The sequence below is a fragment of the Hypanus sabinus genome, chromosome 6 (genome assembly GCF_030144855.1).
Source record: "Hypanus sabinus isolate sHypSab1 chromosome 6, sHypSab1.hap1, whole genome shotgun sequence".
Classification (NCBI taxonomy): domain Eukaryota; kingdom Metazoa; phylum Chordata; class Chondrichthyes; order Myliobatiformes; family Dasyatidae; genus Hypanus; species Hypanus sabinus.
In genome coordinates, this window is record NC_082711.1 from 112,836,141 (window position 1) to 112,850,411 (window position 14,271).

Consider the following 14,271-nt stretch of genomic DNA (forward strand, 5'->3'; position numbering starts at 1 on the left):
GATAGCATGTATACCCTTGTACATTCATTTCCCAGGTCTGATCTCCCTGCAGCCATGTCTCTGTTATCCCAACAACATCACAGTTACCCATTCGCACCTGAGCTTCAAGCTCATCCGCCTTATTTCTGACACTTCGTGCATTCAGATATAGAATTTTTAGCCCATTTTTCCTCTCTCTGTTTGAATCGCTGCCTATTGTGCTTAACCCAGCTCCCCGAACTCCCATCGGGCTATACGCCCCTAGAATTTTGTTGTCCTTCCTAAATTTACTTATTCTTTCTGCACAGCTGTTCTCAGCAGGGACAGAACAACGCAGAAAGAAGGCCGGTGCCAAAGCAAGGGTTCAGAGGAGGTTCACGAGAATGATTCCGGGAATGCAAGGCTTGTCGTACGAGGAGCGATTGATGGCTCTGTGCCTGTACTTGCTCGAAGTTAGAAGATTGAGGAGGGATCTCTTTGAAACGTTTCAAACGTCAAAAGGCCTAGACAGAGTAGAGGTGGAAAGGATGTTTCCCATGATGGGGGAGTCTAGGACCAGAGGGCACAGCCTCAGGATAGAGTGACATCTATTTAGAATAGAGACGAGGAGGAATTTATTTTGCCAGAGAGCGGTGAATCTGGAATTCTTTGCCAAAAGCATATGTGGATGCCAGATCATTGGTGTATTTAAGGCAGAGGTTGATAGGTTCTTGATTAGTCAGGGTGTGAGAGGTTATGGGGAGAAGGCAGGAGACTGGGGCTGAGGGAAATGGATCGGCCATGATAGAATGGCAGAGTAAACTTGATGGGACGAATAGCCTAATTCTGCTCCTATGTCTTATAATCTTCCAGTCAAGGAAGTTCATCCGGAGTGGTATAAAGAGGAAGAACAGAGGAATATCACGGGAAATCGGGGTGTTCAGACAGACCTACCTTCCCCACTCTCATCACTGTCTCTGACTTGCTCATCATCAGCTGACCGGGACTCACTTTCGATGCTGTGGCTTGCTGGAGTTAGGTCAGCTTTCTGGAATGGTTAATGAGAACATATGAGTCCATATGATACCAGGTGCTCTTTCCTGTGGGTACTTTTCCAGCATAACATTCAGTCATTCTAGAAGTAGATCCCTATTCACCTCCCCTAATGATTCATAGGCTACCCCTGGGGAATTAATGGGTTCCATTTCTACAGGAGTACAAAAAACAGAAAATACTGAATGGGGTAACTATGGTAACAGTACTGCAATGAATGGTGTCAATAAAGGTCAGTTAATATGAACAATTACTCATTGACTTCCCCTGCCTAGTTACAATGGTACTGAATCAGGATGTCCAATGCCCAATGGTTGGTTTTGATGGGCTCAAACTATCCATTGTTTAATAGAATAATGCTGCACAAATATCAACAGAAGCACTTACTTGTCAGTTTCCATAGAGAATCTTTTAGGTGGCCTCCTGCAGTGAAACTGATAGGCTGAGTTCTATGTAGGAAATGGTGTCTGATTACCGTAGGAAGGCTACACATAAACCGTTTTATTTATTTTTCCTCAAGACTGGTCCTCATTTGAATTTAGCAGTATTTATGAGAGCTCTTTTGAATGTGAGGGACATCTGTAAGTCACATGGATGATGGGGAGCCTTTGTGCCCAGGTGACAAGTAGGATCAAACAGGATATCTGCTCTTCTGACTCTTCGTGGTTCTGCAGAGCAAAGAGGATTTGAACTTACACACAAGGTCAAGTGTGCATGACACCAACGTCACTGTTTATGGCGGAGGGTTCCCAACTCAGTTAATGGTATAAAAAGGGTTGGGAACCCTGGTTTATAGTTTTCCTTCCAACTACCTGAGAGTTGGCTGTGGTGTAACTGTGCACAGGTTGGACTTTATTGCTGACAAGCTCAGTGTCTATCTGAAGGCCAGACATGTGGCACAGCCCATGCACCAATGGCATGCAGTTCAGCAGGCCTGTCGAAGATGTCGAATGATATAACTTGCAGCCACAACTTGCCAGTGAGCGAACAGTGGAAGGTCCAGCTCATTAAGTCAGAATCAGAATCAGGTTTAATATCAGTGGCAGAAGTCGTGAAATTTGTTGTTCTGTGGTGACAGTACTGTGCAATACATGATAATAAAAACTGTAAAGTACAGTAACTGCTTAATAGAACCAAGGTGTTTGTTCTCTAGTTGTTCTCTGGGTAATAAAGCTATTTGTGGCTCTAGGATCCCATTAAGTAACTACAGACTGTGGCCTCTGATGTCAGGTAACGCAGGGATCTTACAGAGGTTCGATGTAAAGATGAACCACCTCTCCCATTATTCACCCACCAATCCCATCAACTACCTGACACCCTATGGATGTAATGAGTTCTTTGAACCTGCGCAGGGCACCAGGGAGCATTGGGTGCCAATGCTTTTAGAGCACTTGAATTGGTTTATTGCAGTTTAACAACCATCGTTAATCATTTAGACCAGAAGTTAAAGGACAGCACTGTAGCATAGCGTTAGCACAGTGCTTCACAGTACATTGGAGCGTAGAAGGTTGAGGGGGGATTTGATCGAGGTATTTAAAATTTTGAGAGGGATAGATAGAGTTGATGTGAACAGGCTGTTTCCATTGAGAGTAGGGGAGATTCAAACTAGAGGACATGATTTGAGAGTTAGGGGGCAGAAGTTTAAGGGAAACACGAGGGGGTATTTCTTTACTCAAAGAGTGATAGCTGTGTGGAATGAGCTTCCTGTAGAAGTAGTAGAGGCCAGTTCAGTTGTGTCATTTAAGGTAAAATTGGATAGGTATATGGACAGGAAAGGAGTGGAGGGTTATGGGCTGAGTGCGGGTAGGTGGGACTAGGTGAGATTAAGAGTTCGGCATGGACCAGGAGGGCCAGAATGGCCTGTTTCCATGCTGTGATTGTTATATGTTTGTTATATGTTACAGGTGACCAAGGTTCAATTCCCTCCGCTGCCTGTAAGGATATTTCACTTTCTCCCTGTGACCACGTGGGTTTCCTCCAGGATCTCTGGTTTCCTCCCACAGTCCAAAGACGTAGATTAGTAGGTTCATTGGTCATTGTAAATTGTCCCGTGATTAGGCTAGAGTTAAAGGGGGGTTACTGGGGGCTGGAGCTCAAAAGGCCGGAAGGACCTGTTCTGTACTGTATCTCAGTAAAAGTCAATACAAACTGTAGATATAGGAGCAGAATCAGGCCATTCAGCCCAACGTGGAAGATTTAAAAAGAACACCGCCATATCCAGCGGGCAGAGGAGTGAACGGGCACAGAGTGATAGGGCTTTGGCTCAACGGGCTTAGGCGGAAACGGGAAGAGGCTTCCTGCGACGGTTGAGTTTTACAGTAAAGTGGTAGGTTACAGGTTTATTTATTTAGAGCTAACAGTAGCATTAGAGGTATGCATTTAGGATTAGTGTTGTGTCTGGAGTGCCAGATGTGGGGACCTTGGGAGACTCCCAGCCTCCCCCAGGAATACATCTGCTCCAGATGCAATGAGCTGAAGCTCCTTAGGGATCGTGTGAGGGATCTGGAGCAACAACGATGACCTTCCGCTAATTAGAGAAAGTGAGGAGGTGATTGATAGTACCTATAGAGAGATAGTTGACAGCACCTCTGTGACAGTCCCCCTGAGGAATCGATATATAGTTTTCGATACTGTTGGAGAGGTTGACCAGACAGAGGAAGACCACAGTGAATGGGACTCTGGCACTCTGCCCAGTGCCGTGATCAAGAGAGCCAGGAGAAATGCCGTCGTTATAGGGGATTCCATCGTGAGGGGAACAGTCAAGAGATTCTGCGAGCCGGACAAGGATACCCGAATGGTGTGTTGCCTCCCTGGTGCCAGGGTACGAGATATCTCAGATCGGGTCCAGAGTATTCTGAGGAGAGAGGGCGAGCAACCAGAAGTCTTGGTACATGTTGATACCAATGACATAGACAGAAAAAGAGAGGAGGTCCTGAAGGAAGGTTACTGGGAGCTAGGAAGAAAATTGGAAAGACAGACCTCCAGAGTAATAATCTTTCAGGATTACTGCCTGAGCTACGCGCTAATGAAGATAAGAATAGCAGAATTAAGCAGATGAATGTGTGGCTAAGTAACTGGTGCAGGGGGCAGGGCTTCAAATTCTTAGATCACTGGGATCTATTTTGGGGAAGGAATGACTTATACAGAAACGATGGGTTACACCTGACCTCAAAGGGTACTAACATCCTGGCGGGATTGTTCAATATAGCTGTTAGGGAGGGTTTAAACTGAGTTGGCAAGGGGAAGGAAACCAGGGTGTTAGGGTCGAGGAAGAAGAAAATAGAAATAAGTCAAGGAAGTCCTGCTGTTCAGGAGGATTTAAACTAATGTGGCAGGGGGATGGGAACAAGTGCAGAGAGACAGAGGGGTGTAAAATGAGGGTAGAAGCAAAAAGTAGTAAGGTGAAAAGTAAAAATGGCAGGCAGGCAAATCCAGGGCAAAAAGCAAAAAGGGCCACTTTTCAACATAATTGTATAAGGGCTAAGAGTATTGTAAAAACAAGCCTGAAGGCTTTGTGTGTCAATGCGAGGAGCATTCATAACAAGGTGGATGAATTGAATGTGCAGATAGTTATTAATGAATATGATATAGCTGGGATCACAGAGACATGGCTCCAGGGTGACCAAGGATGGGAGCTCAACATCCAGGGATATACAATATTCAGGAAGGATAGATAGGAAAGAAAAGGAGGTGGGGTAGCATTGCTGGTTATAACACTAAAGGGCAGAAAACGCTGGTGGGAGTTGTGTACAGGCCACCTAACAGTAGTAGTGAGGTTGGGGATGGCATTAAATAAGGAAATTAGAAATGCATGCAATAAAGGAACAGCAGTTATAATGGGTGACTTCAATCTACATATAGATTGGGTGAACCAATTGGTAAGGGTGCTGAGGAAGAGGATTTCTTGGAATGTATGCGGGATGGTTTTCTGAACCAACATGTCAAGGAACCAACTAGAGAGCAGGCCATTCTAGACTGAGTATTGAGCAATGAGGAAGGGTTAGTTAGCAATCTTGTTGTGCAAGGCCCCTTTGGTAAGAGTGACCATAATATGGTGGAATTCTTCATTAAGATGGAGAGTGACATAGTTAATTCAGAAACAAAGGTTCTGAACTTAAAGAAGGGCAACTTTGAAGGTATGGGACATGAACTAGCTAAGATAGAATGGCAAATGATACTTAAAGAGTTGACGGTGAATATGCAATGGCAAGCATTTAAAGATTGCATGGATGAACTACAATTGTTCATCTCAGTTTGGCCAGTTCATTGGCTATATTTAAGAGGGAGTCAGATATGGCCCTTGTGGCTAAAGGGATGCTCTTAGACTCTCCCACCAGAGGAAACATCCTCTCCACATCCACTCTATCAAGGCCTATCACCATTCAATAGGTTTCAATGAGGTCACCCCTCATTCTTCTGAATTCTAGTGAATACAGGCCCAGAGCCATCAAATGCTTTTCATATGACAAGCCTTTCAATCCCGGAATCATTTTTGTGAATTGCGTTTGAACCCTCTCCAATGTCAGCACATCCCTTCTTGGATAAGGGCCCCAAACCCCCAGACTGCTCACAAACTCCAAGTGAGGCCTCCCTAGCGCTTTACAAGGCCTCAGCATTACATCCTTTCTTTTTTAGAGTTCTCTGTGTTTTTCTCAAGTGACTTGCTCTTTGTATTGCGATTTCCTGGTGCTTTCTGTTTAAGCTTGTTAGGTTTATTTTGATAGACTTGGAGCATTCCGTGTTACTTGTATTATTCGAGTGGACACCTGATTAGTGCTAATTGTGGGGTCCTAGTTTTGAGAATGTTACTTCTCGCTCGGCTAAGCCACTGATCTTCTTTTGGAATCATGGTGAATGAACTCTCCTTGTCATGTTTATGCTGGAGTCTGTCTTTTGTTCCCAGTTGGATTCTGACATTGCCAGCGCACCCTGTGACAGTGGTGGAGTTGCTGTTCATTATTAGCCTTCTTAGAGGCCTGTAAACAGGAGTAGAGCCAAGTCATCCCCGATCCCAAGAAATTTCCTTGAGGAGCAGAAGAAGTAAGAATATTGGAAGGGTCACCTGGGGTCTCTGCATCGCACGGTCTCACAAGGAGCAAGCAAGACAAAGCCTGGTCCAGAGACAGTTATTAACAGAACACTCAGGCAATCTGCCCTTCAGAGCAGTGGCATGAAATCAACCAAGAGGGAGCAGATGGGATCTCGGTCGATGTTCAGGCAGTGCATTACGGGCGTGTTCACCTTAACCATGTACTCCCGTCTGCTAACTCAGCCCCAGGGAGAAGGTGCAACCCTCCCTCAGAGAGCCACTGGAGCACTCTACCACCCTCACATGCTGCAGTGAGCTCTTATTTCAACAGGAAAGAGAGGCCAGTGTATCACGTGGGCATGCTTGTCCCTTCAAAGTAACAAGAGAAAGCAAGAGAGAGGGTTTGAGTAGACAGCTAGGTCTCCACGTTGCAAGAATCAAGGAGTGCGGGAAAGCATGATGCCATGGGCTAGGAGTGCTGGAGAATGGAGGCATCTAGTACATAGCCCCATGAAAGTGGTTACAGAAGGAGGTGCACACCGTGCCTTGGTTGGGGGACACTGAGTACTGGAGTTGAGGTGTTATATTACAACTGTACACGGTATTGGTGAGCCTGCTGTTAAAGAGTATTTGGTATAGTTCTAGCAACTGCCCCGCAGAAAGATTGTGACTAAGCTGGAGGTGATGCGGAAAGGATTCCCATAGATGTTGCCAGGGTAGAGGGCTTTACTTACACAGAGGGACTGGATAGTCTGGGTTTAATCACATTGGGACATTGGAGATTGATGGGTGGCCAATTAGAGGTTTATGAAGAGGGGGTTAGATCAGGTGGACAGTCAGAATCCTTTTTCCCCTAAAGCAGGGAACCCCTGCTCTTTAGAGTGGCACGGTAGCATAGTTGTTAGTACAACGCTTTACAGTACAGGCTTCCCGAGTTCAATTTGTGCTGCTGCCTGTAATGAGTTTGTACGTTCTCTCCGTGACTGTGTGGGTTTCCTCCGGGTGCTCCGGTTTCCTCCCACAGTCCACAGACTCACCGGTTGGAAAGTTGGTTGGTCATTGTAAATTGTCCCATGATTAGGCTAGGATTAAATCAGGAAATTGCTGGCTGGTGCAGGTGAAAGGGCCAGAAGGTATCCCAATAAATAAATCGAGGGAGGGAGGCGGAAACAGGAGAGCATGGGTCTGGGTTGAGAGGAGGGAAATTTAAACGAGCTGTGAGGGCCATGTTTTCCACACAAAGGGCGATGTTTGCATCGAATCGGCTGCCGGAGGAAGTGGTGGACACAGAGACAATCACAGCTTTGAAAAGGGATTTGGACAGGTACATGGGCAGAAGAGGGAGTGCAGAGAACAAAGAGGTATATGGGCATAAGGTGGTAGGTTCGATGCAGCTGAGGCTGTACAGTTCCATAACTCTATGATTAATCATAACCAGACGGAGCATGACAACGTGACCAGATAGAGAAGTCTGAGATGAAAGGATTGGCAACGAGACAGCGTGCTCCTTGGATTGTGTGCCTTCACTCAACATTTACAATCTGGCTGCCTGAGTGTAATAACGATGATTGATGCCCAGTGTCCACTTAGCGGAATACCTTCTGATGTCAGGGGTTTATTTAAAGTACAAAATTCTTTGTTTGGACACTGGTTCCATCGATCAGAGGCACAGTAAGCACTGGCTGTCTACTCCAAACGACGCATGCATTGAGTTACTGCAGATTGCTCCATGCAGTCAAAGACAAAGCCCATATTTGTACATCTGAAATCTCCACACCACCCAGCCTGCATTCGGCAGCTGGGAAAAGATGCTTTCTTTCATTTACTATGTTGTAGGAACCATTGAGCTATCAAACTCACAGCCTTATAACAAAAATCTTGAGAAGTACTGTCCATCCTGCAAGAACTGTTGAAATCTCAGAGCGGAAAAGACAGACTATTTGACATTGCAGTACGTTGTTTTCACTCCACTGACATTAACCAGACATTGTGTAAAAACCAAATGGTGATTTGTCATGAGTTTCTGGCTAGGAGTGGAATCAATTTCATCACAATCACTCCAACCCCAATCCTTCCCCCCACAACCACCCACCCTGATGTTTCCAGTATCACAGCGGTTAGCGCAATGCTTCACAGTACGGGTTCAATTCCCGCTGCTGTGAGTTCCTACGTTCTCCTCGTGACCACGTGGGTTTTCTCCGCGTGCTCTGGATTTCTCCCACAGTCCAAAGATGTACTGGTTAGTGGATTAATGGGTTAGTGCAAAATTGTTCCCTGATTAGGCTAGGGTTAAATCAGGTCATTACGGAGCAGTGTGGCTTAGAAGGCCAGAAGGACCTAACTCAATAAATAAATTAATACATAATTTTCTATCATTTTAGAGCAAAACCCTCTCCTGCCCATTCCCTATAATTTGACCCTGGAATGTGAAGATCGATAAGGTCATGACCTGTCACTCCCAGTGCTCCATGGCACTGAAGTTTCTTCCTGCTGTGCTGGGTGGATTAACATGATCATCAATGCACAAGGTCCACAGGAAGCAGACGGTTCACTTGGAATGGGTGCGGAGCTTTGTGTCGTGGAACTCAGCCATGTTCCAACGTGTCTCTCAGGATGGCTGCCCTGGGATTCTTCCAGAGAACGCACGTCTGAGCCGGTGAGTTCCCTCTAACACGACACGACAGCAGCTATATTTCATGAGCAGTTTGAGGAGACACCAAAGACACTCACACGTTTCTACTGACGTACAGTGGAGAGCATTCTGGTATTGGGGGGGAGGGGTGGGGGTGTTGCTGCACAGGATTGAACAAAGCTGAACAAAGTTGTAACCTCAGTCAGCTCCATCATGGGCACTAGGCTCCCCAGCAACCAGGACATCATCAAGGTGCAGTGCCTCAGAAAAGGTGGTATCCATCATCAAGGACCCCTGTCACCCAGGACACGGCCTCTTCTCACTGGAGTTCTGCGCCCAATAGGGTGGGAGCAGCCAACAGGGAACAGAACAAAAACTCTTTGTATTCATTCACGTTCCCATCACCCAGGACACGGCCTCTTCTCACCGCTTCCAACAGGGAGGAGGTGCAGGAGCCTGAAGACACACACTCAATGTTTCAGGAACAGCTTCTTCCCCTCCGCCATCAGATTTCTGGACATTGAACCCATGAACACTATGTCACTACTTTTTTTGCACTGCTTATTTAATTTAACTATATTATTAAACCCTGATTCTGATGCGCCAGCTGATCAAGAGTTTAATATGCACACTCCTTCCGCTCAGCAACAGGACAGTTACAAACACAAGTGATTTTCAGCTTTGATGTTGTTTCAGAAGTCCCTGAGGAAAACTAAAATAATCAGGCAAAATTACTGTGACACCAAATGTCAGGGTTCAGCCTCGTCTCAATGTAATGCCCCAGCACACCTAATTTCTGGTGCTATGAGCTTTGTCAGAAAACCCTCTCACCTCCTGTGGGGTCCCTGCATGAGCGGAGATCATAGTTTCCATCACATCATCTGCAGAAGGACAAAAAGCAGAAATAAGTATACCCTCAGAAGAGGTAAATCTACCCCAAGTCAGGGGTTCCCGACCTGGGACAGCACGATAGCACAATACTTTAGGTAGCGGGAACCAGTGTTCTGTTCCTGCCACCGCCTGTGTAGGCCTTCACAAATAAAATGAAGTGAGGCATTTCATTTTTAAGAGAAAAACGCAACAACTCATTTACTGAGCTCCGAAGAACTGAGCACAATGTGGGGTAAAAACCCTTTACACAATTACATCACCACGTCAGACCCGCCTCTTAGGGTAAAACCCCAACTCAATGTCGGTGGTTGTGAATTCTGTACGTTTCCACCAAATACTCCTGAAAGGAGTTTGTACGTTCTCCCTGTGACCACGTGGGTTTCCTCTGGGTGCTCCGGTTTCCGCCCACAGCCTGAAGACATTCCTGTTGGTGCATTAATTTGTCATTGTAAGTTGTCCAGTGATTAGGCCAGGGTTAAATCGGGGGTTACTGGGCTCAAAGGGCTGGAAGGGGCTGTTCCGTGTTGTATCTCAATAAATAATACAAAGAAGTAAGCATACCCTTAGCACAGGTATACCCTCAGAAGAGGTAGTGTACCCTAGGGGTTCCTATTCTAGGGTCCACAGACCCCTTGCCGAATGGTATTGGTCTGTGGTATAAAAAAGGCTGGGAACCCTTGTCCTAAGTAAATCTTAGTGATCTTCAAATAATGCGTTAGTAAGAAGTAATTATTTATTTAACCTAATAAAAAACACGAAATGCTGGCAGAACTCAGCAGGCCGGACAGCAACCATAGGAGGAGGTAGTGATGACGTTTCGGGCCGAAACTCCTGATGAAGGGTTTCGGCCCGAAACGTCGTCACTACCTCCTCCCATAGATGCTGTCTGGCCTGCTGAGTTCTGCCAGCATTTTGTGTTTTTATTTATTTCCAGCATCTGCAGATTCACTTGTGTTGCCATTTATTTAACCCCTTTTGTTTCAGAGTGCTTTGAAGCCAGTGAGGCATTTCTGAAGCATAGCCTCAATAATAATGTGGGCAAAGCAGCAAATAAGCTTCACACTAAAAAGCTCTCAGTAGAGATTTAATAACTACTCGATTTGTTTTAATGGTAAATGTCAAGCAATAAATATCAGCTGTAAAAAACGTCTCATTTTTACTATGTACTGTACCAGCAGTTATGGTCGAAATGACAATAAAAAGTGACTTGAATACTGGGAAGAATTATTCTCTGATTGAAATGCTTAGATCTGTCAGAAAGGGCAGGTGAAGCCTTGATTTACCCCCTCCCCCCTCAGCATTCCACTCCCTAGGTTTGGCCCTTAAAACTTTGGGTGACGCTTAAATCTGAATCTGAGGTAAGAGTTCGGGATTTCAGGGAAGGGGGTGAAGAGAAATTATTCAATGGGCTCAGAGAATGGAATGATCTCCTATAACGAACTGAGCCACAGATAACACAACTGTGGCAGAAGGCACCTGCAAGGTCCTGGCAAAACAAATTCCTTTACAATCACAAAGACTTGCCAAGCAAGTACATTTTCAATTCCCCATGAGGCTAACTGAAGGTGGTGGGGGGCAGTGTACATTTGTCTGCTGGGCTTGCTTTCACATGAACTGCCAATAGTAACCAGATGTCAGTGCAATCTCTCAGCCCCACCTGGCTGAAAGGCTGTACAAGATCAAAGCAAGGACAAATTTAGGGCTTCACAGTATCACTTTGATGCACTCAAATGAACAAGCAGAAAGGGACTCGGGATGCCTCGAGCACAAACACTTCAGTCTGACTCGTTAAGGGAACTTGCTGTTCTTTTAGAATATCAAATCTTTACCTGAAGGATAACTTCAGAAATAGGAATAGGATTAGGCTCTTCACGGATAGTCTGCCATTCAACATGGCTAATGTTGGTTTTCTCCCCAGGGATGCATTGCACATGGCTGGTGTTGGCTTTCTCCTCAGCAGAACATTTTCCTTGCTATCTTCAATATTCAGGAATCTCTGATTTGAATGAAATCAATGACTGACCCTCCCCTCCACAGCCGTCTGGCAAGGGTAATTCCAAAGATTCACTGCCCTCAATATGAAGAGATCTCTCTTTATTTCAATCCTAAATGTCATGGACGTTATTCTGAGACCATGACATCTTGTGCCAGGTTCCTCACCCAAGGAAACGAACCCTTTCTTGCCCCGTTATACTCTTCTATGGGATTATCGTTCATTCTTGTAAACCCTAGATAATAGTGGTCTATCTCATTTAACGTCTTCTCAAATAATAGACCTGCTATCCCAGGAACCAGGCTGGTGAATCTTCACTTCATTCACTTTGAAGCAAGTGAAGGACTTTTAGGTAAGGATACCAAACTATAGACAGCACTCTAAAATATATGTATAATCTATAATATTTCGGTCTATAATCTAAAACTAGGGTTTCAACCTTTTTTAGCTATGGACCAATACCGTTAAGCAAGGGGTCCATGGACCCAAGTTGGGAACCTCTGAAAATATGTTTTATGATGGTACTTAAATATGCAGAAGTGCACAGAGTTTCTGTTGGATTAATATCTGTATCTAACTCATCAAATTCTGTATAAAAATAGCATTTCTTTGTTCAACCTTAGGAGCAGTTTGGTGACAGAGCCAGACCGTTCCCTTGAGGTTGAGGAGCAAGTACAAGCCGTCAGGGTCCAGTTAGTCCACATCAGAGGGTTGGGTTGTTGGGGGAGGAAAGGCAGCAGGAGTCTGGGGGGAAGGAGGAAAACTGGAGAGGAGGGTTACGAGTTTGGGTGGGAGTGGAGAGGGTGTGAGGGGATAGGTGCTGGGAGTCTGGGGAACAGGAGTAAGTGTCAAGCTCAGGAGGAGGAGATGAAATGAGGTGGGGAAAAAAGGGAAGGAAACCAGGCATTTCTGGAGGTATTGAAGGGCACTAATGCCCTCACAGAATAAGGGCTTACCTTGAATCAGTGTGCCTGCTTCTAACCATCATTCTACTTGCTAAGTTTAAAACTTAGTGCTAAACTTTGTCATCAAACTCAAAAAGAAATTAACATCTGGCTTCTGCCTTGTGCTGGAGGCTGGAAGCCAAAGGCATCCTGTCCTAGGTGAGAGGACCTGAGTACATGTGTGGGGTAAGTGGGAGGCGGGACCCTTCATTGTTATTGCTTGGTAGGTTCTGTTTAGCTGTGCTCTGTGTTGTCCTGCCGAGCACCGTGGAGGTATTATGTCAGCACCAGAATGTGTGGCGACACTCGTGGGCTGTCCCAGCACATCCTTGTCTGTGCTGGTTGTTAATGTAAGTGACACATCTCACTGTATGTTTATTTTGTACAGGTGATAAATATATCTGAAACTGAATCTGCAAAGCTAGGGACCTGTGCTTGGTCTGCTCACCAGTCCATGTTACTAAAGCTTGAGCCCAAAGCTTCAAGTGAGTTAATTACCCCATGCAGAGTACCTACACCTTGTAAATTATCATTTTAAAATCCTAAAGTATTAAACTTGAGCAATGGAAGTGTGGCAACACTTCAGGATCTGCCAGCAGATCTTTTCCTACTGATATTAGTGCCTATGCTTCCGAAAGCTGTCCATCGCAGCCATTACTCCATATCATCTCCAAGCCTGCCGTCGACCGACCCATACAGACTGACAGCTCTGAGATGTCGGAGCTAATGGATCATGAAACTACTAGCAAGAGGCAGCAGTGACTTTGGTCAGCTTTCCTCCACTGAGCTCTATGCTCAAATGTCATTTCACGTTGCCCTGCACAGGACTGTGGTGCATAAATAGCTATGAGATCCTGATGAGTGCCCGGGTCCAAATTATATCATCACGCATTGCAATCAAGCTTCCTGCTCACCCCTTACCAGCGAGGGTAGTGTCGGCAGCTGCAGTCACGGTTTCCATCTCCGGCTTCTCCTGCCATTCCGGCTCTTCCTTGCTGTAAGAAAAAGCATCACATTTATTGCTGGCTATGTACCAGCTCAGTCCTCACTGTACCCTTGTCATGGTGACGTTGACTTATTGAAACAGGGAGAAGAGTATGCCATACGGCTGCTCCAGGCTACTCCACCACTGGTATTGGTATTGACACATGTATTGATGACACATGGTACTGATTCAGTGAAAAGCTTGTCTTGCACACTGTTCATACAGATCAAACCATTACACAGTGAACTGAGGTAGAACAAGGTCATCTTATCATACTAGAGTGCCACTTAATAGTCTTATTACAGCTGGGTAGAAGCTGTCCTTGAGCCTGGTGGTACGTGTTTTTATCCTTCTGTATCTTCTGCCCAATGGAATGCATAGGTACGTTCCAATAAGACAGGGCACAGGAACTGTGGTGTACAAAGGCTGTTGTAAATCTAGTCAAGAAGAAAAGAAGAGCTTACGGAAGGTTCAAAAAGCTAGGTAATGATAGAGATCTAGAAGATTATGCTAGCAGGAAGGAGCTTAAGAATGAAATCAGGAGATCCAGAAGGGGCCATGAGAAGGCCTTAATGGGCAGGGTTAAGGAAAACCGCAAGGCATTCTACAAGGATGTAAAGAGCAGGAGCATAAGACGTGAGAGAATAGGACAAATCAAGTGTGACAGTGGAAAAATGTGTATGGAACCGGAAGAGATAGCAGAGGCACTTAATGAATACTTTGCTTCAGTATTCACTACTGAAAAGGATCTTGGTGATTGTAGGGATGACTTGCAGTTGACTGAAC